Raw genomic sequence first — 26579 nt, 5'->3', positions numbered from 1 at the left:
ATTCTCTGAGAGCTGCAAATGGTTAAAAGTAAGCTGAGATAGTGATCATTTAGTCTTTAGAGTGGGCATTTAAGGTATGAGGGATTGTCTACAGTCCTAAGCAGCTTTGTCTATCTACCTACATGTGGAACATGAATATTATCATTTCCCTGTGTGCTAAGATATGGAAAAGGATGCGAAGCACTAGCTTGAAGGAATAGAAGTTTACTGTCTCACTGACACAAGTCCTGGGATAGGGAGTTCCAGGCTAATGTTATGGCTCAGCAATGCCATGGGACACCCAGACTCTTTCTACCTCTTTAGTCTATCATCCTTATCATGCTCTCATTTGTCCTCTTACTTGTTGCCTCATGGTACCAAATGGCATCAGTGCCTCCAGTCCTCCAAAACCAAGCAAAAAGAAGAGAGGGAAAATAGTGGTGCTAAATCACATCTGCTTATACCTCATAGGCCAGAACCATGTCACATAGCACTTCAGTTTCAAGAAAGGCTGGGAAACTGGGTTTTTAGGTTACAGCTGCTGTAATAGAGTCAGATAAGAAAAAGTCAGGGAAGTGGGTGGCATGCGTATTATATAAGCCAATCTATCATTATCTGAAACACCAGGATTCCAAGATGATAATATTTAATACAACCATTTCTAGCAGAAGTTCAATACCCTAGAGTTTCCTAACCTGCAGTGGACCTATGTTATCTCACCAAACCCTGAATCTTCCTCAGTGTCTGCTTCTAGTCTCTTACTAAACAGCAGGATGGAGATGGAGGAAAATGAGGCCAATCCGGTTATTAGTTCTCATTCTGCAGTTGAAATCCCATCCTTGTTGCAGCTCAGCTTTTCTAACATAGTCCTACTTGTGGTAATTATGGGTCTTTCTTTAAAATACCCATCCCTTTTCTTCATAGGGACAAAAATAATACCCAAACTGTCTTGTGTCCTATCTCATGTCACATAGAAGGTCAAAATCCCCTTTATGTTGTTAATACGAATAACAAAAGCAGAAAGGGGAGTGGGAGCAGGTCAGGAACCCAGTCAAGCAGCAAAAGCATCAAGACTGAAGAGAGAGCTATTGTGAATACTTAGGATGAAAGAGACTGATCAGGATTTCAGCTGTTATCACATTGGCAACAGTGTCTTCTGAAGAGGCAGGGCAAGAAATTAGGAGGGCTTGCACTACACCCAGATAGAGCTATGAGGACTGCATTGTGTTCTAACCTGCTTCTATTTTTTTTTTTTTTTTGCACCTCTCGGTGTGTGGGAACTGGCGTGTGGGGTTTTAGTTCCCTAACCAGGGATTGAACCCGTGCCCCCTGAAATAGAAGCTCAGAGTCTTAAACACTGGACTGCCAGGAAAGTCCATAACCTGGTCTCTTTCGGAGGCTTCTAGTCCTGCCCCAAAGAATGTGCCACAGGTGTCCTTAAGTCACAGTGCTCTGAACCCATCACATGACAGATTACTCCAACTAATTACCTCCACAGTAGTTTCTCCTAAGTTTCTTTTTCTTTCCTTGGCATTTCACTTTGTTTTAGTCCTACATTTCTAACTACTCACAGAACAACCCCACTCAGATGCTTATGATCTGCACTGGAATTTTAGAGTGACATCTGGAACAAAATGGAAAAGTCGCCTGCCCTACCATCCAAAGGATTAAGTTCCAATTTGTAGGGCATAAGCTGCGAAAAGCTTCTTGCACAGACTACTAGGAGGAAGAAAGTTGCAGGGTACCTTGAGCTAGAACTAGGACTGAATCTTGACACCTTGGTTCAGAAGAGTAAGGGAGCTGAAAAAAATTTCCATTTCAAAGCTGCCAGTAGTTTTTTTTGTTTGTTTGTTTCACAAAAACATGGAACCACGTTTGGGACAAACAGCCCCTTTGTTCTGATTAAACCTCTTGAATTTTTTGTTATGTAAATATACAGCAAAGACGACAATTTTTAAAAGAAGGGTTTGTTTAATTATATAAAAGATTGTTCACTGGGTTGACAGGAGTTGAATTTCAACAGATTTGGTTCCCTTGAGTGAATGTCTCCCTTGAGATTGACTCCTTTATACGTGAAAAAAGTTGCTTCTCTTGTGACATGTGAGTTGAGGACATTGCTGGTAGAAGATAAGGACCTGGAGGTCGGAGGTTGAAGAAACTGTTTATATAAGACATATTCTAAGCCGTGGGCATGAACAGTGCTGCTTTCAGCTCCAGATGGTGAAGTGTGATACAGAGCTGAGGACACAGCCTCCTCTGCCCAGAAATTTTCCTTGACTAACAAACACCCTGAGGAATGTCAGCTTTCAGAGCCTCAGACCTGGAAACACCACCCAGTGTCTCCTAGTCTCTCTCTGTCTGCCTCTCTCTCATATCTCACTATATCTGTAACTCTCCTGTCTCTCTGTGGTTTCATTATCTCCACAGGATGAGCAATAAGACCACTGGCATCTATTTTCACAGACTTCTAACTCTAGTATTCAAAAGTAAGCCCTTCCTTGCTATCTCCATCTAGAACAATCCTGGTGAAATACTGTGGCTTGGATCAGATGACTTACCTCACCAGAGGAAGAAGTATTCTGACTGACCTGGTCTGAGCCACATGCCCAGGAAAATGAGCTTTGCCACTAGAAGGTATGATTGGAGTTGGCCTGTAATCTGACTAGTGTACTTGGCAGCTAAAAACAATAGGTAGCATTTGCATTATGTGGAAAGATAAGATTTATTTCCCAACTTTGAGCATCTATCCATTGCTTCAGAGCCCCATCTGTGCTGCCTTATACTCTCAGGCAAGCCCTTAAGGAAAGAGAACAGACATGTTGTTCAGATGCTTTAAGAAGGGCATCCAGATATTAGTGAAAGAAGGAATGAATGAAAAACCTGAATCCATTACTTCCTGGGCCTTGCCCATCATTCACTTTATTCAACCTGCTCCTTTTCATCATGTAATGACGTTGTCTATGGCAGGGAGTACAGGTAAGAGGAATGGTCTTGTCTGCCCTGAGTCTTGACTGGATAATAGGGGAAGAGGTTTGAGGAATACAGTCCATCTTCAACAACATAAACTTGAACAACATTTAATCCCCATAAGTCTGTGAAGTAGGAATTCAAGATCTAGGATTTTTCAATGTGTAAATCAATCAGCATGAGTGTGATCAAGTTAAACTGCCTATAGAATCAGAATAGACTTTTAATATTTACCATTTTTATTGAAAAAAATCAAGAAAATTAATTTCTTAAAAGAGGGAGAAAGAGTTTTGACTCTACTGTAACAGTAATATAATTGCAACCATTAAAATAATTGTTCACCACAGATTCCCAGTTATCATTCAGGACAATAACAAGTATGCATTATTGTTAAGTAAGTGTCAAATTTACTTTGCAGATTCTTCTTTTTTCCATTTTTAGTGAGGTCTAACTGCCATATAACATTGTATTAATTTAAGCTGTACAACATAATGATTTGATATATGTATATATAGTGAAATGATTAGCACAATAGTTTAGTCAACATCCATCACCTCACATAGTTACAATTTCTTCTTCTTGTGATAAGAACTTTTAAGATCCACTCTCTTAGCACCTTTCAAATAAACAACACAGTAGTGTTAACTGTAGTCACCATGCTGTACATTACTTCCCCGGAGTTTATTTATCTTAAAACTGGAAGTCTGTACGTTTTGGCTACCTTCACCCACTTCCCCCAACCATCATGGGTGTCCTCATCTGGTTTCGGTATCAGGGTAATGTTGGCCTTGGAAAATAAGTTTGGAATTGTTCTCTCCTCTTTTATTTGTTGAAGGAGTTTGACAAGGATTGATACTAATTCTTTAAATGTTTGGTAGAATTCACCAGTGCAGCCATCTGGTCCTGGACTCTTCTTTGCTTGGAAATTTTTGATTACTGAGTCAATCTCCTTACCAGTAATTGGTCCATTCTGATTTTCTGTTTCTTCATTATTCAGTCTTTTTTTCTTTCTTTTTTTTAACATCTTTATTGGAGTATAATTGCTTTACAATGGTGTGTTAGTTTCTGCTCTCTAACAAAGTGAATCAGCTATACGTGTACATATATCCCTATATCCCCTCCCTCTTGCGTCTCCCTCCCACCCTCCCTATCCCACCCCTCTAGGTGGTCACAAAGCACCAAGCTGATCTCCCTGTGCTATGCGGCTGCTTCCCACTATCTGTTTTACATTTTGTAGCATATATAAGTCCATGCCACCCTCTCACTTCATCCCAGGTACCCTTCCCCCTCCCCATGTCCTCAATTCCCTTCTCTACATCTGCGTCTTTATTCCTGTCCTGCCCCTAGGTTCTTCAAAACCTTTTCTTCTTTTTTTTAGATTCCATATATATGTGTTCCATATATGTTCCATATATACGGTATTTGTTTTTCTCTCTCTGACTTACGTCACTCTGTATGACAGACTCTAGGTGCATCCACCTCACTACAAATAACTCAATTTCGTTTCTTTTTATGGCTGAGTGATATTCCATTGTGTATATGTGCCACATCTTCTTTATCCATTCATCTGTCATTGGACACTTAGGTTGCTTCCATGTCCTGGCTATTGTAAATAGAGCTGCATTGAACATTGTGGTGCATGACTCTTTTTCTATTATGGTTTTCTCAGGGTATATGCTCAGTAGTGGGATTGCTGTGTCATATGGTAATTCTATTTTTAGTTTTTTAAGGAACCTCCATACTGTTCTCCATAGTGGATTTATCAGTTTACATTCCCACCAACAGTGTATGGGGTTCCCTTTTCTCCACACCCTCTCCAGCATTTATTGTTTGTAGATTTTTTGATGATGGCCATTCTGACTGGTGTGAGGTGATACCTCATTGTAGTTTTGATTTGCATTTCTCTAATGATTAGTGATATTGAGCTTTCTTTCATGTGTTTGTTGGCAATCTGTATATCTTCTTTGGAGAAATGTCTGTTTAGGTCTTCTGTGCATTTTTGGATTGGGTTGTTTGTTTTTTTGATATTGAGCTGCATGAGCTGCTTGTAAATTTTGGAGATTAATCCTTTGTGAGTTGCTTCATTTGCAAATATTTTCTCCCATTCTGAGGGTTGTCTTCTAATCTTGCTTATGGTTTCTTTTGTTGTGCAAAACATTTTAAGTTTTGTTAGGTCCCATTTGTTTATTTTTGTTTTTCTTTCCATTTCTCTAGGAGGTGGGTCAAAAAGGATCTTACTGTGATTTATGTCATAGAGTGTTCTGCCTATGTTTTTTCCTCTAAGAGCTTTATAGTGTCTGGCCTTACATTTAGGTCTTTAATCCATTTTGAGTTTATTTTTGTGTATGGTGTTAGGGAGTGTTCTAATTTCATTCTTTTACATGTAGCTATCCAGTTATCCCAACACCACTCATTGAAGAAAATGTCTTTTCTCCATTGTATATTCTTGCCTCCTTTATCAACAATAAGTTGACCATATATGCGTGGGTTTATCTCTGGGCTTTCTATCCTGTTCCATTGATCTATATTTCTGTTTTCGTGCCAGTACCATACTGTCTTGATTACTGTAGCTTTGTAGTATAGTCTGAAGTCAGGGAGCCTGATTCCTCCAGCTCCGTTTTTCTTTCTCAAGATTGCTTAGGCTATTCAGGGTCTTTTGTGTTTCCATACAAATTGTGAAATTTTTTGTTCTAGTTCTGTGAAAAATGCCATTGGTAGTTCAATAGGGATTGCATTGAATCTGTAGATTGCTTTGAGTAGTATAGTCATTTTCACAATGTTGATTCTTCCAATCCAAGAACATGGTATATCTCTCCATCTGTTTGTATCATCTTTAATTTCTGTCATCAGTGTCTTATAAGTTTCTGCATACAGGTCTTTTGTCTCCTTAGGTAGGTTTATTCCTAGGTATTTTATTCTTTTCATTGCAGTCGTAAATGGGAGTGTTTACTTGATTTCTCTTTCAGATTTTTCATCATTAGCTTATAGGAATGCAAGAGATTTCTGTGTATTAATTTTGTATCCTGCTGCTTTACCAAATTCACTGATTAGCTCTAGTAGTTTTCTGGTAGCGTCTTTAGGATTCTCTATGCATAATATCATGTCATCTGCAAACAGTGACAGCTTTACTTCTTTTCTGATTTAGATTCCTTTTATTTCTTTTTCTTCTCTCATTGCTGTTGCTAAAACTTCCAAAACTATGTTGATTAAAATAGTGGTGAGAGTTGGCAACCTTGTCTTGTTCCTGATCTTAGTGGAAATGGTTTCAGGTTTTCACCGCTGAGAATGATATTGGCTGTGGGTTTGTCATATGTGGCCTTTATTATGTTGAGGTAAGTTCCCTCTATGCCCACTTTCTGGAGGCTTTTTATCATAAATGGGTGTCGGATTTTGTTGAAAGCTTTTTCTGCATCTATCGAGATGATCATATGGTTTTTCTCCTTCAATTTGTTAATATGGTATATCACACCAATTGATTTGCATATATTGACGAATCCTTGCATTCCTGGAATGTTTATTCCCACTTGATCATGGTGTGTGATCCTTTTAATATGCTGTTGGATTCTGTTTGCTAGTATTTTGTTGAGGATTTTTGCATCTATGTTCATCAGTGATATTGGCCTGTAGTTTTCTTTCATTGCATCATCTTTGTCTGGTTTTGGTATCAGGGTGATGCTGGCCTCATAGAGTAAGTTTGGGAGTGTTCCTCCCTCTGCTATATTTTGGAAGAGTTTGAGAAGGATAGGTGTTACCTCTTCTCTAAATGTTTGATAGAATTCGTCTGTGAAGCCATCTGGTCCTGGACTTTTGTTTTCTTGGAAGATTTTTAATCACAGTCTCAATTTCAGTGCTTGTCTTTGGTCTGTTTATATTTTCTATTTCTTCCTGGTTCAGTCTTGGAATGTTGTGCTTTTCTAAGAGTTTGTCCATTTCTTCTAGGTTATCCATTTTATTGGCATAGAGATGCTTGTAGTACTCTCTCATGATCCTTTGTATTTCTGCAGTGTCAGTTGTTACTTCTCCTTATTCATTTCTAATTCTACTAATCTGAGTCTTCTCCCTTTTTTTCTGGATGAGTCTGGCTAATGGTTTATCAATTTTGTTTATCTTCTCAAAGAACTGGCTTGTAATTTTATTGATGTTTGCTATTATTTCCTTCATTTCATTTTCATTTATTTCTGGTCTCATCTTTATGATTTCTTTCCTTCTGCTAATTTTGGGTTTTTTTGGTTCTTCTTTCTCTAATTGCTTTAGGTGTAAGGTTAGGTTGTTTATTTGATATGTTTCTTGTTTCTTGAGGTAGGATTGTACTTATAAACTTCCCTCTTAGAACTGCTTTTGCTGCATCCCATAGGTTTCGGGTCATCATGTTTTCATTGGCATTTGTTTCTAGGTATTTTTTGATTTCCTCTTTGATTTCTTCAGTGATCTCTTCGTTATTAAGTAGTGTATTGTTTAGCCTTCATGTGTTTGTATTTCATGCAGATTTTTTTCTTGTAATTGATATCTAGTCTCATAGCGTAGTGGTCAGAAGAGATACATGATATGATTTCAATTTTCTTAAATTTACCAAGGCTTAATTTGTGACCCAAGGTATGATCTATGCTGGAGAATGTTCCATGAGCACTTGAGAAGTAAGTGTATTCTGTTGTTTTTGGATGTAATGTCCAATAAGTATCAATTAAGTCCATCTTGTTTAATATATCATTTAAAACTGTATTTCCTTATTTATTTTCATTTAGGATGATCTGTCCATTGGTGAAACTGGGGTGTTAAAGTCCCCTACTATGATTGTGTTACTGTTGATTTCCCCTTTTATGGCTGTTAGCATTTGCCTTACGTATTGAGGTGCTCCTATGTCAGGTGCATAAATATTTACAGTTGTTATAACTTCTTCTTGGATTGATCCCTTGATAATTATGTAGTGTCCTTCTTTGTCTCTTGTAATAGTCTTTATTTTAAAGTCTGTTTTGTCTGATATGAGATTTGCTACTCCAGCTTTCTTTTGATTTCCATTTGCATGGAATATCTTTTTCCATCCCCTCACTTTCAGTCTGTATGTGTCCCTAGGTCTGAAGTGGTCTCTTCTAGACAGCATATATACCAGTCTTATTTTCAACCAGTCCATGTCTTTTGGTGTGAGCATTTAATCCATTTACATTTAAGGTAATTTTCGATATGTATGTTCCTATTATCATTTTTTTAATTGTTTTGGGTTTGTTTTTGTAGGTCTTTCCTTCTGTTGTGTTTCCTGCCTAGAGAAGTTCCTTTAGCGTTTGCTGTAAAGCTGGTTTGGTGGTACTGAATTCTCTTAGCTTTTGCTTGTCTGTAAACGTTTTAATTTCTCTGTCAAATCTGAATGAGGTCCTTGCTGGGTAGAGTAATCTTGGTTGTACGTTTTTCCCTTTCATCACTTTAAATATGTCCTGCCACTTCCTTCTGGCTTGCAGAGTTTCTGCTGAAAGATCAGCTGTTAACCTTATGGGGGTTCCCTTGTATGTTATTTGTTGTTTTTCCCTTGCTGCTTTTAATATTTTTTCTTTGTATTTAATTTTTGATAGTTTGATTAGTATCTCTTGGCATGTTTCTCCTTGGATTCATCCTGTAATGGACTCTCTGTGCTTACTGGACTTGATGAACTATTTCCTTTCCCATATTAGGGAAGTTTTCAACTATAATTTCTTCAAATATTTTCTCATTCCCTTTCTTTTTCTCTTCTTCTCTGGGACCCCTATAATTCGAATGTTGTTGCATTTAATGTTGTCGCAGAGGTCTGTAGCTAAATTTTTGCTTTAGTAAATAAAATTCTGTAACTTCTAAAAATATATATTACTGAGTGCCTAATATCTTCCTGCTGGCTACCAGAAACAGCAGAATTGTACAAGAAATTATTTTTTAAGTATCCATGAGGTACAGAGGTACACAGAAGAGGGAAGAATTATATATGGTGGTCAGTCAGAAAAGATTTAGCTAGGATATAACAGAATACAGCTTTGAAAGATAAACAGAACTTTTTCAGATGATTTCCATGAAGAAAAGCATTACAGGGAGTGGGACTAATAACGAGCAAAAACACAGAGAGCATAAAATGATAAGATAATTTTGAGTAACTGCATGCTCTTCAACACTGCTGAACATGAATTTTGTGAGAAGAAATGTCATGAGATGTTAATGGTAAAGCAGGTGATTATTGGAGGAACTTATCTACTATAATTGTAGTTTGAGCTTTATTCAAGGTCAATGGGGAGACATTGAAACATTTATATCAGTGAAGTAATGTGGTCATCTGGAATTTTAAATCAGTCACTTCCATCACTTTGATGGAAGACCTTTGTATCATTATGAAATATCTTTCTTTGCTTCTAGTAATACATCTTGCATTAAAGCCTATTTTGATCTTAGCATTGCTCTACCAGTTTTATTTTGGTTGGAGTTTACAAGGTATAGCCTTTGTAACCATTTTACCTTCAACTTTTATGCACCCTAATATGTAAAAAAAATTTTGCAACATATAGGTAGGGACTTTTCTCCCCATCCGACAATCTTAATCTTTAATTAGAATATTAATTCATGTATTTATTTAACATAAATTAACTAATATAACTACTTGTTTTCTATTTGTCCCATCTGTTCTATATTCCTTTTTTCTCTCCATTCTTTTACTCTTTCGAATTAGTCAAGTAGTTTTTACCATTCATTCTCCTCCTTCCCACAATTAGCTTATTAGTTATATAACTTTTAACTTTTATTTTACAGGTTACTCTAGGGCAGGGTTTCTCAACCATGTTATGATTGATATCTTGGACTGAAGAATTCTTTATGGGCTGGGAGGAGGCTGTTCTGTGTATATTATAGGATGTTTAGCAGCATCCATGGTTTCCACCCACTAGATACCAATAGTACCACCCATGCTGCTACAATCATGACAATCAAAAATGTCTTCGGACATTGTCACATATCCCCTGTGGGTCACAATCCCTCTTCTTGAGAATCACTGCCCTAGAGCTGGGCTGTCCAGTATGTTAGCTAGTAGCCACATGTGAGGACTTGAAATGTGGGTAGTCCACTTTGAGATGTGCTATAAAAGTAAGACAACAGATTTTGAAGACTTATTATTTTAAAGACCCTCATTAATAATTTTATATTGATTTATATCTTAGATATATTAGGTTAGAAAAATATTATTAAAATTAATTTCACCTGTTTTTTTTTCTACTAGTTTTAAATATAACTGCTAGAAATTGAAGATCTACTTATGTGATTCTCATTTGTGGCTTGCATTACTTCTCTAGAGATTATGACATACATCCTTCACTTACTCAAGTCTATTATAAACTAGTACTTTTACAAGTACCAGACAATGCAAGGATTTTGGAACACTTCCACTCTGTTAACTGCTCCTTGCCTCCCTTTGTGCTATTGCTGTCAGGTATTTTAGTTCTAGATATTACAAATGTCATTTGGCATTACTATTATTGTTTTATACAGTTAATGTTAACCCACATTTTACCCTTTCTGTTGCTATTTACTGCTGCCTGCATTTCCATGCTTTCATCAAGGATCATTTCTTTCTAATTGAAGCACTGCCTTTTTTATTTCTTTTAATGCACACCTACTGTTGATTAAGTCTCTCATTTTTTTTCTTTTTCTGAAAATGTCTTTCATTACGGGTAAATGAATTTTTACATATGTAAACACTTACGTCACCATGACCTAGCTCAAGCACTCTAGAAGAATTTCCAGCAGGCTAGAAGGCTCTGTTGTATCCTCCTAATCAAGATTTCCCCAGAGCTAACACTATCCCGACCTTTATAACCACAAATTAGTTTTGCCTGCTTTTAACCTTCATATAAATGGACTTATACAGTATATACTTTTTTGTGCCTGCTTTCTTTTGCACAACATTGTATCTATGAGATCCATTCATTCTGTGGCATGTAGCAGTTTTCTGAATAATATTCCATTGTATGAATTACCACAGTTGGTTTATCCCATATCATATTGATACATATTCAGGTTGTTTTCAGATGACTGAGATTATGAATAAAGCTCTATGATCATTCTTGTACATTTACATGGTGAACATAAGCACTCCTTATACTAGGAATGAAATTGCTGATCATTTAAGAGTAGACCATTTAATAGATACCACCAAACAGATTTCCAAAGTGGCTATACCAATTAACACTCCCATTAGCAAACTATGAGAGTTCCTTTCTCCACATCCTCACTAACCCTGTGGTATAGTCAGCCTTCCTGCTGGGTAATAGTCTTTGGGTGGATATGCCTTATGATTGTAGTCTTCTGATCTTTGGCTTCCCTTTTCACTTGTTAACGTTGTCTTTTCATGTACGTAAGTTCTTAATTTCAGTGAAGTCCAATTTTCCAGTGTTTTTTATTGTGGTTAGTATGTTTTGTTTAGGAAATAATTGCTTACCCCAAGGCCAGGAAGATAGTTTCTTATTATTTAGTCCAGAAGTTTTATCATTTACCTTTTACACTTAGTTCTATGATCCATCTTAAATTATTTTAATTTTTGAAGGATAGTTTTGCCTGTTTGGAATTCTAAGGTATTTGTTTTCAGTTGATTACAGAAACTTCTAGTTTTTTTGTTGTTGTTGTTATTTTCATCATTTCTGTTGAGGCGTCTTACTGTTTGTCTTCTGGCTGCTTCCAAGATTTTCTCTTTATATTTCACTTTCAGCAGTTTGACTAATAGTGTGTTTATTATTAGTCTAGATGGTGTTTTAATTATCCTGCTTGAAGTTCATAACCCTTCTAGATTCTATTATTTTGTCTTTCATAAGTTTTTAAAAATTTATGTCATCATGTTTTCAGATATTGCTTCTGCTCATTCTCTGTCCTCTCCTTTCTAGGATTCAGATTACTTGTACATCAGAAAATGTCATCATGCCCCAGAATTCTTAAGCTCTTTTCTGCATTTCCTATCTCTTTTTCTCACCATAACTCAATCTGGATAATGTTTTCTGATCTTTCTTATATTTCATCAGCCCTCTCTTCAGCCATGTCTAATATCTATTGTGCTCATTAGCTAAGTTCTTGAGTTACTATAATTTTTAGTTCTAGAATTTTCAAAGATAATTTGATAATTCCAGTTTTCTGTTGAAATCCCTTATCTTTTCATCTTTTACTTAAATGTATTAATTAATGGTTATTTTAAAATTCATACGTAATAAATACAATATATGGATCTCTTTGTGTTTGTTTCTTTTATCTGTTGTTTTTTTTTTTTCTCTCTCTTGGGTTGTGGTCATGTCCTGGCATACCCATAATTTTCCACAAAATACTGGGTGTTGTGTGTGAAAATTTGTAGTGATAACTTGAAACTCTGGATCATGCTTTCCTTCTCCAAAAAAGGATTTCGGTTTTTGGGGTTTTTTTTCCCCTCTAGGTAGTTAGAATAGGGATATATCACCTTGAATATACTCTTGGGTTGTACCAATTCACAGTTGAATTTCAGTTTTTTGGGTTTTTTTTTTTTTTTTTTTTTTTTTTTGCGGTACGCGGGCCTCTCACTGCTGTGGCCTCTCTCGTTGCGGAGCACAGGCTCCGGACTTGCAGGCTCAGCGGCCATGGCTAACGGGCCCAGCCACTCCATGGCATGTGGGATCTTCCCGGACCGGGGCACGAACCCATGTCCCCTGCATCAGCAGGTGGACTCTCAACCACTGCGCCACCAGGGAGGCCCTGAATTTCAGTTTTGTGATAGCTCCATATTTTCACTTTGTACTCTTTCTAGGATGTTTCCCTTCATGGGTCTCAACTGAAAGTCTGGAGGGTTTACTATAGCCTCTTTTCTTTAGGTCCTTAAACTCCAAATTTTGTCTCCCCACCATTGTAAGACTGATGAAATTCCTGCTCAACCTCTTGGCCAATGATTTCTGTTTGCTTTCTAATCCCCTCGTTCTACACCATGCACAGAAAGCACATGCCTGGAGAGGATAAGCAGCACGGTGTGTTGGGATCATCAGGTACCAATTTATGTACCTTCTCTCCAAGATCTTGGTTCATGGGTTACTAGTTCCTAGATACCTAGCTCTGTGATGCTTCAAGACCAAGAAAGAAATCAATGATGCTCAGATGATGGATAGTGGTGCCACTAACTGAACAGGGCATACAAGATAAAAAATGATTGAGGGGGTCATAACAGAAAGGGATGTGGTCAAGAGGAAGAGACAATAAATTCTGCTTTGATAATGTTTAAAGTGTTTGTGGCTCTTCTAAACAAAGATAACCACTAAGCAACTGGATTTAGGTAAAGAGGTTTGGGCTATTGATACAAATGTGTAAGTTATCTGAATATAAGTGATGCTTAAAATTATGACATCAGATGCAATCATGAAGGTACAGTTCTATATGTAGAGTAAGTGAACCAGGCTTAAGATATAACTCTGGAAAACTCAGATATTTAAGATGAGATAATAAATATCTGTTTAGAATCAGTCTCAATTAATTAACTACAAAAATAGTTCAGTAGTCCAAAAAAAGAACTGTCAATCCTGTCTTTTTAATTATTCCATGAAAAATTATTTCTTCCAAATGTAAGTTTATAATCTTTCCTCATATAGTTCTAAATTAACAAAACTAGCATGTTAGTAGATCCATAGGGAAGCTGTTAGTCATGTATTTCCATAAAGATTTATGTTTCTAGAACATAGCATAAACATCAGAAGAATATAATGAAACAAAGGTAGCATATGTAAGTTCAAGCTGGAATTGATCTGTTGTTATTGGTTTAGAAAGTAGGCTCTGGGCTTCCCTGGTGGCGCAGTGGTTGAGAGTCCGCCTGCCGATGCAGGGGACACGGGTTCGTGTCCCGGTCCGGGAAGATCCCACATGCCATGGAGTGGCTGGGCCCGTTAGCCATGGCCACTGAGCCTGCACGTCCGGAGCCTGTGCTCCGCAACGGGGGAGGCCACAATAGTGAGAGGCCCGCGTATCGCAAAAAAAAAAAAAAAAAAAAAGAAAGTAGGCTCTGAAGTATCTGAATCTAACTGTCAAATGTGTATCCTGTCTTTTCCACTTATTAGTTTTATAATATCGGGAAAGATGCTTAATCTCTCCAGCCCTCAGTTTTCTTATTGGTAAAATGAAAATAAAAGCAGTACCTATTCCATTGGGTTGCTATGACAATGAAATGAAATGGTGTGGGTAAAGTGTTTAGCACAGTGTCAGGCATATAATAAACTATACATAAATGTGAAAAGGTATATAACTTCAGACCAATTACATGAAGGTAAAATTGGTAGGTCATTCAAACCACTGTTGGATTCAAGCTTAGAACACCTTTTACCTATGTCTAAATGCCAGCAGAAATCCAGTTGTAATATTTTTCGCCCCTTTAATTACCAAAATTGATTCAACTTTGAATGTTTCCTTTTTCTATATGTCTCTCCCAAAATAAAAATAAAGATGCATTTCCCACATAGATTGACCATCTTTTTGTCAAAGTATATGAGTGACTGTGATCCTTGTTTGAACTGCCTTTGCATATGTAACCGATGTGTGCCTTCCAAACTAGAGGAAAGTTATATTATCTAAAATGACTAATGTAAAAGTGTACACTAGATTTATCAGGTGTTGAGCTACAGTTAATCATACTCCCAAAAGATCTAGGTACTGCTTCTTTTTAAATTCTGCATGACCAGACTATTTCAGGGGAATTAACTCTCCTAAAACAAGAACAAAATTTGTATTTGGCCAAAATGACAACTCACTCTTGAAACCAGTGAACTTTAATGATTCAGAAGCTAAATGCTTGCTATTTTATCCCAAGATAATAAGGTGTTTTTTTAATTTAATTTTATTTTTTTATACAGCAGGTTCTTATTAGTCATCCATTTGATACACATCAGTGTATACATGTCAATCCCAATCTCCCAATTCGTCACACCACCACCCAATAAATAAGTTTATATTCAACAGTGAGTAATGGAGGCATTGACTTTCTTATGTCTTCAGAGATTTTTTGAACATTTTTTACCTGTAATACTGTCTCCATCTGAGTGTGCTTGGTTAATGTGCACAGAATTCAGAAAGCATTCTTCTTTCCTTAAGAAATACACTTTACCTGTGTGCATGGCAAAGAGGAAACTTGCTTGTTCTATACTTTCATTTTCCTTACACTTTACAAGTTGGAAATTTTGAAAATGAGATTGCTACCCTGTATTTTTAAGACTTTCAGTTGTCGGTGGTAGAAATACATACAAATTATTTGGTGTTCAAAACAAATGTGTCTGCCGAGTAACTGCAGTTTGCAGGGGTGGTACTGGCTTAGACACAAATAAATCAAGGGTTTCAAACTGCGTCACTGCAGTCATCATCATCATCTTGACTGATCTCTCTGTGTCTCTCCCTATTTCTCTCCACTCTCTTATCTCTCTGGTAAAAAGGGTGTTTTGGGTTTTCTGTCGCTGCTTTAATAAATTACCACAACCTTAATAGCTTAAAACAACACAAATTTGTTCTCATAAAACTCTGGAAGTCAGAAGTCCAAAATAAGTCTTGCAAGGCTAAAATCAAGGTGTGCGCACTATGCTGCTTCTTTCAATGGTAGCAGCACCAGTGTATGCAGTTTCTGTGTGGTTTCAGGGTCCAGTTCCCGGCACAGAAGTGGCCTAGAGGGGAGTTGGGAGGTGGCAGCACCTTCCCTAATGCTCTGTAGGACAACAGAAGCAGCAGTTTCCTCTTTGGGCCAACTGAGCTGTGTGATGTTCAGAATCGTTCCCAGGCAGTTAACTTCAAGTTCAATTCTCTGGGCCTCCCAGCAGTTCCCTGAGCCAGCCAGTATCCTTTTAATAAACTCCTTTTTCTGCTTAATCAGCTAAAGAGAGTTAACTTCAGGTGCTTGAAATTAAGGGTGATGATTGATTTATCTACCTCAGAGAGTTGGTGTTGTAATTAAACAAAATAAAATCGATAGATTGTCACACGAGTTGCCTTCCTCAGTTTGCCTGCAGATAATCCCCCAAACACACCCTCTGCACCCAAGCTCTTGTTTCAGGGTTGGCTTTTGAGGGAACACAATGAAGACAGATTCATACCAATGGAAGGAAAATATTATGTTTGACTTTGAACATATCAGATAAAAAGAGGCGTTCAAAACTAAAATTCCACAGTGATGCCTCCACTTTCATTTTCTTCAAATCAAGCTGCGAAAATACTGAATTTCATTTTCTAAAATTTGGGATCATTCCCATGGCTTTCTATGCTGTTAATGATTCTGGCATACATTATTTATTTTGCAAAAAATGTTGGCAAAATTCCCTAAAAGGAATAGTCTTTTTAATGCATCATCATTTTGTTTATCCCAGAGGTAAAAGTTTAACATGTGTTTGCACTGAAAATAGTGCTGAAATTAGAGAATTCATTTAAAAGAAGATTAATAGTTTATAATATTCTACTGGTTGAAATGTAGTTTACAAGAAAAACTAATTACTTTTACAGAGTAGTTTAAAACCTTAGACCTAGAATATGTGAATGATCTTCATTTGAACAAATTAAGGGAATTGATTCATATTTGTTGCAAAGCAATCCAGTTACATTTAGTCAGGGAACATTCACAGTGTTTGGGTTCAATGTTTCTGGAAACCTAAGAAAATAAAACAAAACTAGAGCACATTTTCCCTGCAGGCTCTAACTTGAAAATTCAATTAAGATTTATTGATAAAAGACTGCACCAGCTAAAATATATTATCCTAATTTAGGGATCCATAAGCATTTCTGTGATTTTTATGCACTATAAATTATATACTTTATGCCTATCTGATGTCCAAATGTGTTGGTAAATGAGGTGCCTAAAGCAACATGTAGGGATAGAATATAATTCTTTTAATGTTGAAAAGAGGTGGCATTTGTATGCTAGTCATAACAGAGCTTATGTGGACTGTTTTAACAACTTCCATACTAGACTCATTATATTTATATAGTGTCCCTTCTGTCTCCAGTCTTTTACACCTGGCGAATTCACCCACACACCCTAAAGACAAACTGAAAGCACCAAGGAAAGTTTTAGGCAATTGCCTCCCCCATTTCTCTTTCCCCAAACTCATACCTCCTCCAAACCTGCTTTGGTTTTTTTGATAGCCTGCATGTGTAACAGAGTTTCAGGTGAGCTGAATTTAGAACCTTGAATGACAAGCTGGCAGTATTTCTTGGTTTAGGTACCTGTAGCCAGTCCCTTTGGAGATCTTTGTTTTGCTTTTAGTTATGTAAGATGTTCAGGCACCTGTTATCTTGGGGGTGAGTCTCATAACCTGATGTTTTTCCTCAAGACTTCATGGTGTACAGAGCCTGCCTCCAGGGTAAGGCATGGGAAATTTTGCATACTGGTGAAGGAGCCACTTGGGGAAAAAAATATGAACTAGAATTTGAACAACTTCCTTTTTGAGGTTTAACATTGTTAGAAGTTTTCTGACAGATTGAGGGGGTTCAGTCCAAGATTTTTCATTGGAAAAAAGCACCAAGGGCTTTGAAGTAGAACTCTCCTTCAGTGATTTGTGCTTAAGACCCAGCTAACCCAAGAACCTCAATATCCAAAATAAGCAGTTTTGGTCGAGGCACACATGAGAAATAGGTAATTACTTCAGGAGCTTCCAGTGACGCCCTAGCATGTTATCACCTTTGGGGATCCATGGCTGGATACGTGTAAGTATAAACCTGAAGTCTAACTATGGTATAACTGTACAGGGCTGAAGAGGTCTGGGCAAGAAAAGATATCACTGTGGCAATAGATAGGTACTCCTCAGATTGTGCAGAACAGATACTCAGTAGAGACAGCTTGTGCGATAGCAAAACACTTCTGGTGCTAAAGGCATCAACAGACTTTTTGGTTCTCTCTCCTCACATCTTTTTGGAAGCTGAACTGACCATTGTGGGCAGTTGCTTGTGGGGAGGCCACAGGAGGTAGACATCAGTGTTTCTGCAAATATAAGAATGAGGTATGCCAAACTGATGAATTAAGTTGTGGTTTCCAGCTCTGTTGACTCCTAGAGTTTTGGCAGCCTCCCTCTACTCCTGTGTCCCTGAGTATAAGCTACTTTTATTGTGAAACTTACTTTTTTTTTCCCCTATGGAAAAAAAGAATTAAGCAAAAAAATATATAATTGATAAATTTATTTTTTAAATATCCACATAACTCAAAATGTTAGGAATAATTTTAAAACAAAGAAAATAATATATATATGTATAATAGCATTTTTTTACAACTCTCAGTGTGCTTGGATGAACAGTAGGGATTTGGCTAACTGAGAAAGATGCTGAGATACAAGGCATTGAATAATAAAAGGGCCATTCTCAGTTTTAGAATGGATAGGGGGCAAGTAGGAGAAGACCTAGATAAAAACAAGACCAAATATAGCCCAGAACTTGAAGTTGTTTGTCTTAACTCTGCTCAAACCGGATTCACACTTACACTCTTTTTTTTTTTTTTTTGCGGTACGCGGGCCTCTCACTGTCGTGGCCTCTCCCGTTGCGGAACACAGGCTCCGGACGCGCAGGCTCAGCGGCCATGGCTCATGGGCCCAGCCGCTCCCTGGCACATGGGATCTTCCTGGACCAGGGCATGAACCCGTGTCCCCTGCATCTACAGGCAGACTCTCAACCACTGTGCCACCAGGGAAGCCCACACTTCCACTCTTGATGTGGCTGGCACCCAATGAGAAAACAAACCTTTGGACAAAAATAGGTTAGAAAACAAAATGAAAGCACCCCGTTTTACAAAATCAGATTTTTAAAACAAAATACTTAGTGGTAAAATTAAAAAGAAGACTATAAGATCTACTTGGGAAAAAAATTATGGAATATAAAAAATTAAATATATATAGATATATAGTTGACTCTCGAACAACAGGGGTACAAACTGCACAAGTCCACTTATACGATGATTTTTTTTCAATAATAAATCCTACAGTACTACATTCTCTGCAGTTGTTTGAATCTGAGTATGTGGAACCATAGATGCAGAGGATGGACTATAAGTTATAGTTGGATTTTCCAGTGCTCACAGAGTCAGCACCCCAACCCCTACATTGTTCAAAGGTCAACTGTACTTTCATCCAGTGTAGAAAGACTAAATAATACAAACATCAAAGTCATACTATATAGCACAGGGAACTCTACTCAGTATTCTATAATAACCTATATGGGAAGAGAATCTGAAAAAGAATGGATATATGTGTATGTTAACTGCACCACTTTGCTGTACACCTGAAACTAACACAACGTTGTAAATCAACTATACCCCAATATAACATAAAAATTAAATTTAAAAAAATAATTATACAAACATGAAAATCTCCCAAAGTTTAATAGGTTAATTCATTATCATCCCAAACAGAATTCCAGAGGTTTCTTCTTTTCTTTTTAACTTGCAAAAATAATAGTAGAGTTCACCTATAAAAATAAATGGCTGAGTAGAGGCAGAAAATCTCTGAAAAAGAAAATTAATACAGAGGTAATATACCTACCAGTAAAACTTCAATATTAAGGAATGTTATTATTAGCCAAAGAATAGACAGCTCTGTGAAACAAAAGAAATTCAGAAATAAACCTCCAAACAAATAGGAATTTAGTACATAATTTATAAATCTTTTCAAATTATTGAGGGAAAAATGGATTATTCAATAAATGATGTTGGAACAGCTGGGCTACTAATTTAGAAAGATCTCAAAATGAATTCCAAACATGTAAATATTGCACTGTAAAAGGGAAATCATAAAAAGCAAAAAAAATGAATTAAAAAAATAATTTTAGGGACTTCCCTGGTGGCACAGTAGTTAAGAATCTTCTGCCAATGCAAGGGACAGGGGTTCAAGCCCTGGTCCAGGAAGATAGCACAGGCCGCAGAGCAACTAAGCCCATGTGCCACAACTACTGAGCCTACACTCTATAGCCCGTGAGCCACAAATTACTCAGTGCACGTGCCACAACTGCTGAAGCCTGCAGTTCTAGAGCCCGTGCTCTGCAACAAGAGAAGCCACCAAAATGAGAAGCCTGTGCACTGCAACGAAGAGTAGCCCCTGCTTGCTGCAACTAGAGAAAGCCCACATGCAGCAATGAAGATCCAATGCAGCCAAAAATAATTAATTAAAAAAAATACTTTAAAAATAATAATAATTTTAGGGGGACCTTCAGGATGGCAGAAGAGTAAGAGGTGGAGCTCACCTTCCTCCCCACAAATGCATCAAAAATACTTCTACAAGTGGAACAACTCCTACAGAACACCGACTGAACACTGGCAGAAGACCTCAGACTTCCCAAAAGACAAGAAAATCCCCACGTACCTGGCTGTGTGGCTGACAGGGTCTTGTTGCTTGGGCCAGGTGTCAGACCTGAACGTTTGAGGTGGGAAAGCCAAGTTCAGTTCGTTGGACTATCAGAGACCTCCCAGTCCCCCATAATATCAATCGGTGAGAGCTCTCCCAGAGATCTCCGCTTTAACGCTAAGACCCAGCTCCACCCAATGGCCAGCAAGCTACAGTGCTAGACACCCCATGCCAAACAATGAGCAAGACAGGAACAAAACCCCACCCATTAGCAGAGAGGCTGCCTAAAATCATAATAAGGTCACAAACACCCCAAAACATACTACTACATGCAGACATGCCCACCAGAAAGACAAGATCCAGCACCACCAGAACACGGACACCAGTCCTCTCCACCAGGAAGCCTACACAACCCACTGAACCAACCTCACCCACTGGGGGAAGACACCAAATACAACAAGAACTACAAACCTGCAACCTGCGAAAAGGAGACCCCAAACTCAGTAAGTTAAACAAAATGAGAAGACAGAGAAATATGCAACAGATGAAGGAGCAAGGTAAAAACCCACCAGACCAAACAAATGAAGAGGAAATAGCCAGGCTACCTGAAAGAATTCAGAGTAATGTTAGTAAAGATGATCCAAATTTTGGAAATAGAATGAAAAATTACAAGAAACGTTTAACAAGGACCTAGAAGAACTAAACAGCAAAAAAACATGATGAACAACACAAAAAATGGAATTTAAAATTCTCTAGGAGGAATCAATGGAATAACTGAGGCAGAAGAACGGATAAGTGACGAGGAAGATAAAATAGTGGAAGTAACTACTGCACAGCAGATTAAAGAAAAAAGAATGAAAAGAATTGAGGACAATCTCAGAGACCTCTGAGACAACATTAAATGCACCAACATTCGAATTATAGGGGTCCCAGAAGAAGAGAAAAAGAAAGCGTCTGGGAAAATATTTGAAGAGATTATAGTTGAAAACTTCCCTAACATAGGAAAGGAAATAGTCAATCAAGTCCAGGAAGGACAGAGAGTCCCATACAGGATAAACCCTAGGAGAAACACACCAAGGCACATACTAATCAGACTATCAAAAATTAAAAACATAGAAAAAATATTAAAAGCAGCAAGGGAAAAGCAACAAATAACATACAAGGGAATCCCCATAAGGTTAACAGCTGAGCTTTCATCAGAAACTCTGCAAGCCAGAAGGGAGTGGCAGGACATATTTAAAGTAATGAAAGGAAAAAACCTACAACCAAGATTACCCAGCAAGGATCTCATTCAGATTCCATGGAGAAATTAAAACCTTTACAGACAAGCAAAAGCTAAGAGAATTCAGCACCACAAAACCACCTTTACAACAAATGTTAAAGGCACTTCTGTAGGCAGGAAACACAACAGAAGGAAAAGACCTACAAAAACAAACCCAAAACAATTAAGAAAATGGTAATAGGAACATACATATCGATAATTACCTTAAATGTAAATGACTTAAATGCTCCAACCAAAAGACATAGATTGGCTGAATGGGTACAAAAACAAGACCTGTATATTTGCTGTCTAGAAGAGACCCACTTCAGGCCTAGGGACACATACAGACTGAAAGTGAGGGGATGGAAAAAGATATTCCATGCAAATGGAAATCAAAAGAAAGCTGGAGTAGCAATACTCATATCAGACAAAAGAGACTTTAAAATAAAGACTATTACAAGAGACAAAGAAGGACACTACATAATGATCCAGGGATCAATCCAAGAAGAAGATATACCAATTGTAAATATTTATGCACCCAATACAGAAGCACCTCAATACATAAGGCAAATGCTAACAGCCATAAAAGGGGAAATTGACAGTAACACAATCATAGTAGGGGACTTTAACACCCCAGTTTCACCAATGGACAGATCATCCTAAATGAAAATAAATAAGGAAACATAGACTTTAAATGACACATTAAACAAGATGGACTTAGTTGATATTTATAGGACATTCCATCCAAAAACAGCAGATTACACTTTCTTCTCAAGTGCCCATGGAACTTTCTCCAGTATAGATCATATCATGGGTCACAAATCAAGCCTTGTTAAATTTAAGAAAATTGAAATCATGTCAGGTATCTTTTCCGACCACAACACTATGAAAGTAGATATCACTTACAGGAAAAAAACTAAAAAATACGAACACATGGAGACTAAACAATATGCTACTAAATAACCAAGAGATCACTGAAAAAATCAAAGAGGGAATCAAAAAATACCTAGAAACAAATGACAATGAAAACATAACGACCCAAAACCTATGGGATGCAGCAAAAGCAGTTCTAACAGAGAAGTTTATAACAGTACAATCCTACTTCAAGAAACAAGAAAAATCTCAAGTAAACAACCTAACCTTACACCTAAATCAATTAGAGAAGGAAGAACAAAAGAAACCCAATGTTAGCAGAAGGAAAGAAATCATAAAGATCAGATCAGAAATAAATGAAAAAGAAATGAAGGAAACAATAGCAAAGATCAATAAAACTAAAAGCTGGTTCTTTGAGAGATAAACAAAATTGATAAACCATTAACAAGACTCACCAAGAAAAAAAGGGAGAAGACTCAAATCAACAGAATTAGAAATGAAAGAGGAGAAGTAACAACCGACACTGCAAAAATACAAAGGATCATGAGAGATTACTACAAGCAACTCTATGCCAATAAAATGGACAACCTGGAAGAAATGGACAAATTCTTTGCAAAACACAACCTTCCAAGACTGAACCAAGAAGAGATAGAAAATATAAACAGACCAATCACAAGCACTGAAATTGAAACTGTGGTTAAAAATCCTCCAACAAACAAAAGCCCAGGACCAGATGGCTTCACAGGTAAATTCTATCAAACATTTAGAGAATAGCTAACACCTATCCTTCTCAAACTCTTCCAAAATATAACAGAGGGAGGAACACTCCCAAACTCATTCTACGAGGCCACCATCACCCTGATACCAAAAGCAGACAAGATGTCACAAAGAAAGAAAACTACAGGCCAATATCACTGTTTAACGTAGATGCAAAACTCCTCAACAAAATACTAGCAAACAGAATCCAACAGCACATTAAAAGGGTCATACACCATGATCAAGTGGGGTTTATCCCAGGAATGCAAGGATTCTTCAATATATGCAAATCAATTGGTGTGATACACCATAATAACAAATTGAAGGAGAAAAACTTTATGATCATCTCAGTAGATGCAGAAAAAGCTTTTGACAAAATTCAACACCAATTTATCATACAAACTCTCCAGAAAGTAGGCATAGAGGGAACTTACCTCAACATAATAAAGGCCATATATGACAAGCCCACAGCCAACATCGGTCTCAATGGTGAAAAACTAAAACCATTTCCTCTAAGATCCAGAAAAAGACAAGGTTGCCCACTCTCACCACTGTCATTCAACATTGGTTTGGAAGTTTTAGCTACAGCAATCAGAGAAGAAAAAGAAAGAAAAGGAATCCAACTCGGAAAAGAAGAAGTAAAACTGTCACTGTTAGCAGATGACATGATACTATACATAGAGAATCCTAAAGATGTTACCAGAAAACTACTAGAGCTAATCAATGAATTTGGTAAAGTAGCAAGATACAAAATTAATGCACAGAAAACTCTTGCATTCCTATACATTAACAACAAAAAATCTAAAAGAGAAATTAAGGAAACACTCACATTTACCATTGCAACAAAAAGAATAAAATACCTAGGAATAAGGCTTCCCTGGTGGCGCAGTGGTTGAGAGTCTGCCTGCTGATGCGGGGGACATGGGTTCGTGCCCCAGTCCGGGAAGATCCCACATGCCATGGAGCAGCTGTGCCCGTGAGCCATGGCCGCTGAACCTGTGCGTCCGGAGCCTGTTGCTCCGCAACGGGAGAGGCCACAACAGTGAGAGGCCCGTGTACCGCAAAAAAAAACAAAAACAAAAACAAAAACCTAGGAATAAACCTACCTAAGGACACAAAAGACCTGTATGCAGAAAACTATAAGACACTGATGAAAGAAATTAAAGATGATACAAACAGATGGAGAGATATACCATGTCTTGGAATGGAAGAATCAACATTGTGAAAATGACTATACTACCCAAAGCCATCCAGATTCAATGCAATCCTTATCAAACTGCCAACAACATTTTTCACAGAACTAGAACAAAAGATTTCACAGTTTGTATGGAAACACAAAAGATCCTGAATAGCCAAAGCAATCTTGAGAAAAAAAAATGGAGCTGGAGGAATCAGACTCCCTGACTTAAGACTATACTACAAAGCAACAGTAATTAAGACAGTATGGTACTGGCACAGAAACAGAAATATAGATCAATGGAACAGGATAGAAAGCCCAGAGATAAACCCACACGCATATGGTCAACTTATCTTTGATAAAGGAGGCAAGAATATACAATGGATAAAAGACAGCCCCTTCAGTAAGTGCTGGGAAAACTGGATAGCTACATGTAAAAGAATGAAATTAGAACACTCCCTAACACCATACACAAACATAAACTCAAAGTGGATTAAAGACCTAAACGTAAGGTTAGACACTATAAAACTCTTAGAGGAAAACATAGGCAGAACACATTTATGACGTAAATCACAGCAAGATCCTTTTTGACCCACCTCCTAGAGAAATGGAAAGAAAAAGAAACAAATGTTACCTAATGAAACTTAAAAGCTTTTGCACAGCAAAGGAAACCATAAACAAGACAAAAACCAACCCTTAAAATGGGGGAAAATATTTGCAAATGAAGCAACTCACAAAGGATTACCTCCAAAATATACAAGCAGCTCATGCAGCTCAATATCAAAAAACAAACAACGCAATCCAAAAATGGGCAGAAGACCTGAACAGACATTTCTCCCAAGAAGATATACAGATTGCCAACAAGCACATGAAAGGATGCTCAACATCACTAATCATTAGAGAAATGCAAACCAAATTTCAATGAGGTATCACCTCACACCAGTCACAATGGCCATCATCAAAAATTCTACAAACAATAAATGCAATGCTGGAGAGGGTGTTGAGAAAAGGGAACCCTCTTGCACTGTTGGTGGGAATGTAAATTGATACAGCCACTATGGAGAACAGTATAGAGGTTCTTTAATAAACTAAAAATAGAACTACCATATGACCCAGTAATCCCACTACTGGGCATAAACCCTTAGAAAATCATAATTCAAAAAGAATCGTGTACCACAGTGTTCATTGCAGCACTATATACCCTAGCCAGGACATGGAAGCAATCTAAGTGTCCATCCACAGATGAATGGATAAAGAACATGTGACACCTGTGTACAATGGAATATTACTCCACCATGAAAAGAAACGAAATTGAGTTCTTTTTAGTGAGGTGGATGGACCTAGAGTTTGTCAAACAGAGTGAAGTAAGTCAGAAAGAGAAAAGCAAATACTGTATGCTAACACATATATATGGAATGTTAAAAAAAAATGGTTCTGAAGAACCTAGGGGCAGAACAGGAATAAAGACGCAGATGTACAGAATGAACTTGAGGACACGGGGAGGGGGATGGGTAAGCTGGGACGAAATGAGGGAGTGGCATGGACGTGTATGCACTACGAAATGTAAAATAGATAGCTAGTGGGAAGCAACCACATAGCACAGGGAGATCAGCTCGGTGCTTTGTGACCACATAGAGAGATGGGTTAGGGAGAGTGGGAGGGAGACGCAAGAGGGAGGGGATATGGGGATATATTTTTACATATAGCTGATTCACTTTGTTGTACAGCAGAAACTAGCACAACATTGTAAAGCAATTATACTCCAATAAAGATGCTAAAAAATAATAATTTTAGAGTAGGAGGCTTTTTATGGGAAGATTGAAAATCTAGAAGTCATTAAGGAATAGATTAATATGTTTGCCTACATAAAAACTAAGGGGTCATGCAAGACAAAACAAATACTACAGATAAAGATAAAATACAACCAACTAACTTGAGAAAAAATTACTTGTAATACATATCAGTAAAATTCTAATTTCTTTAACATACAAAGGCACTTGCTATTCAATGAGAAGAAAAGCAACCACAAAGACAAAAATTGACGTATAGACTTACAAATCTATTTAAAATATTTTATTTAACGAAGAAATGATACAAGCACAAAACAAAGTCTCCTTAATGAGTCTTAATTCTAGTAGGTATGCCTGATTCTCAGCTGGTAAACCCTTTTAGGGCTGTGCTAGTTGCTTACAACTTGTGCCCAATCTGATTGGTGAGAACCCATTCCCTTCCCAGTTAAAGTTAAAAACAAAAGCACCTAATAGTATAATTCCTTGTTATT

The 26579-nt window shown here is 37.4% G+C and overlaps 1 protein-coding gene across 1 annotated transcript in view; it reads left to right on the top strand.

Moving 5' to 3' along the window:
* RAP1GDS1 (Rap1 GTPase-GDP dissociation stimulator 1) overlaps positions 1-26579 on the top strand; it is a 258664-nt gene that overhangs the window by 35368 nt on the left and 196717 nt on the right. The gene's annotated exons all lie outside the window — the stretch shown is intronic.

The sequence above is a fragment of the Pseudorca crassidens genome, chromosome 4, assembly GCF_039906515.1.
Source record: "Pseudorca crassidens isolate mPseCra1 chromosome 4, mPseCra1.hap1, whole genome shotgun sequence".
Taxonomy (NCBI): Eukaryota; Metazoa; Chordata; class Mammalia; order Artiodactyla; family Delphinidae; genus Pseudorca; species Pseudorca crassidens.
Note: the sequence above shows the minus strand (reverse complement) of the source record. Positions and strands in the feature narration are given on the sequence as shown.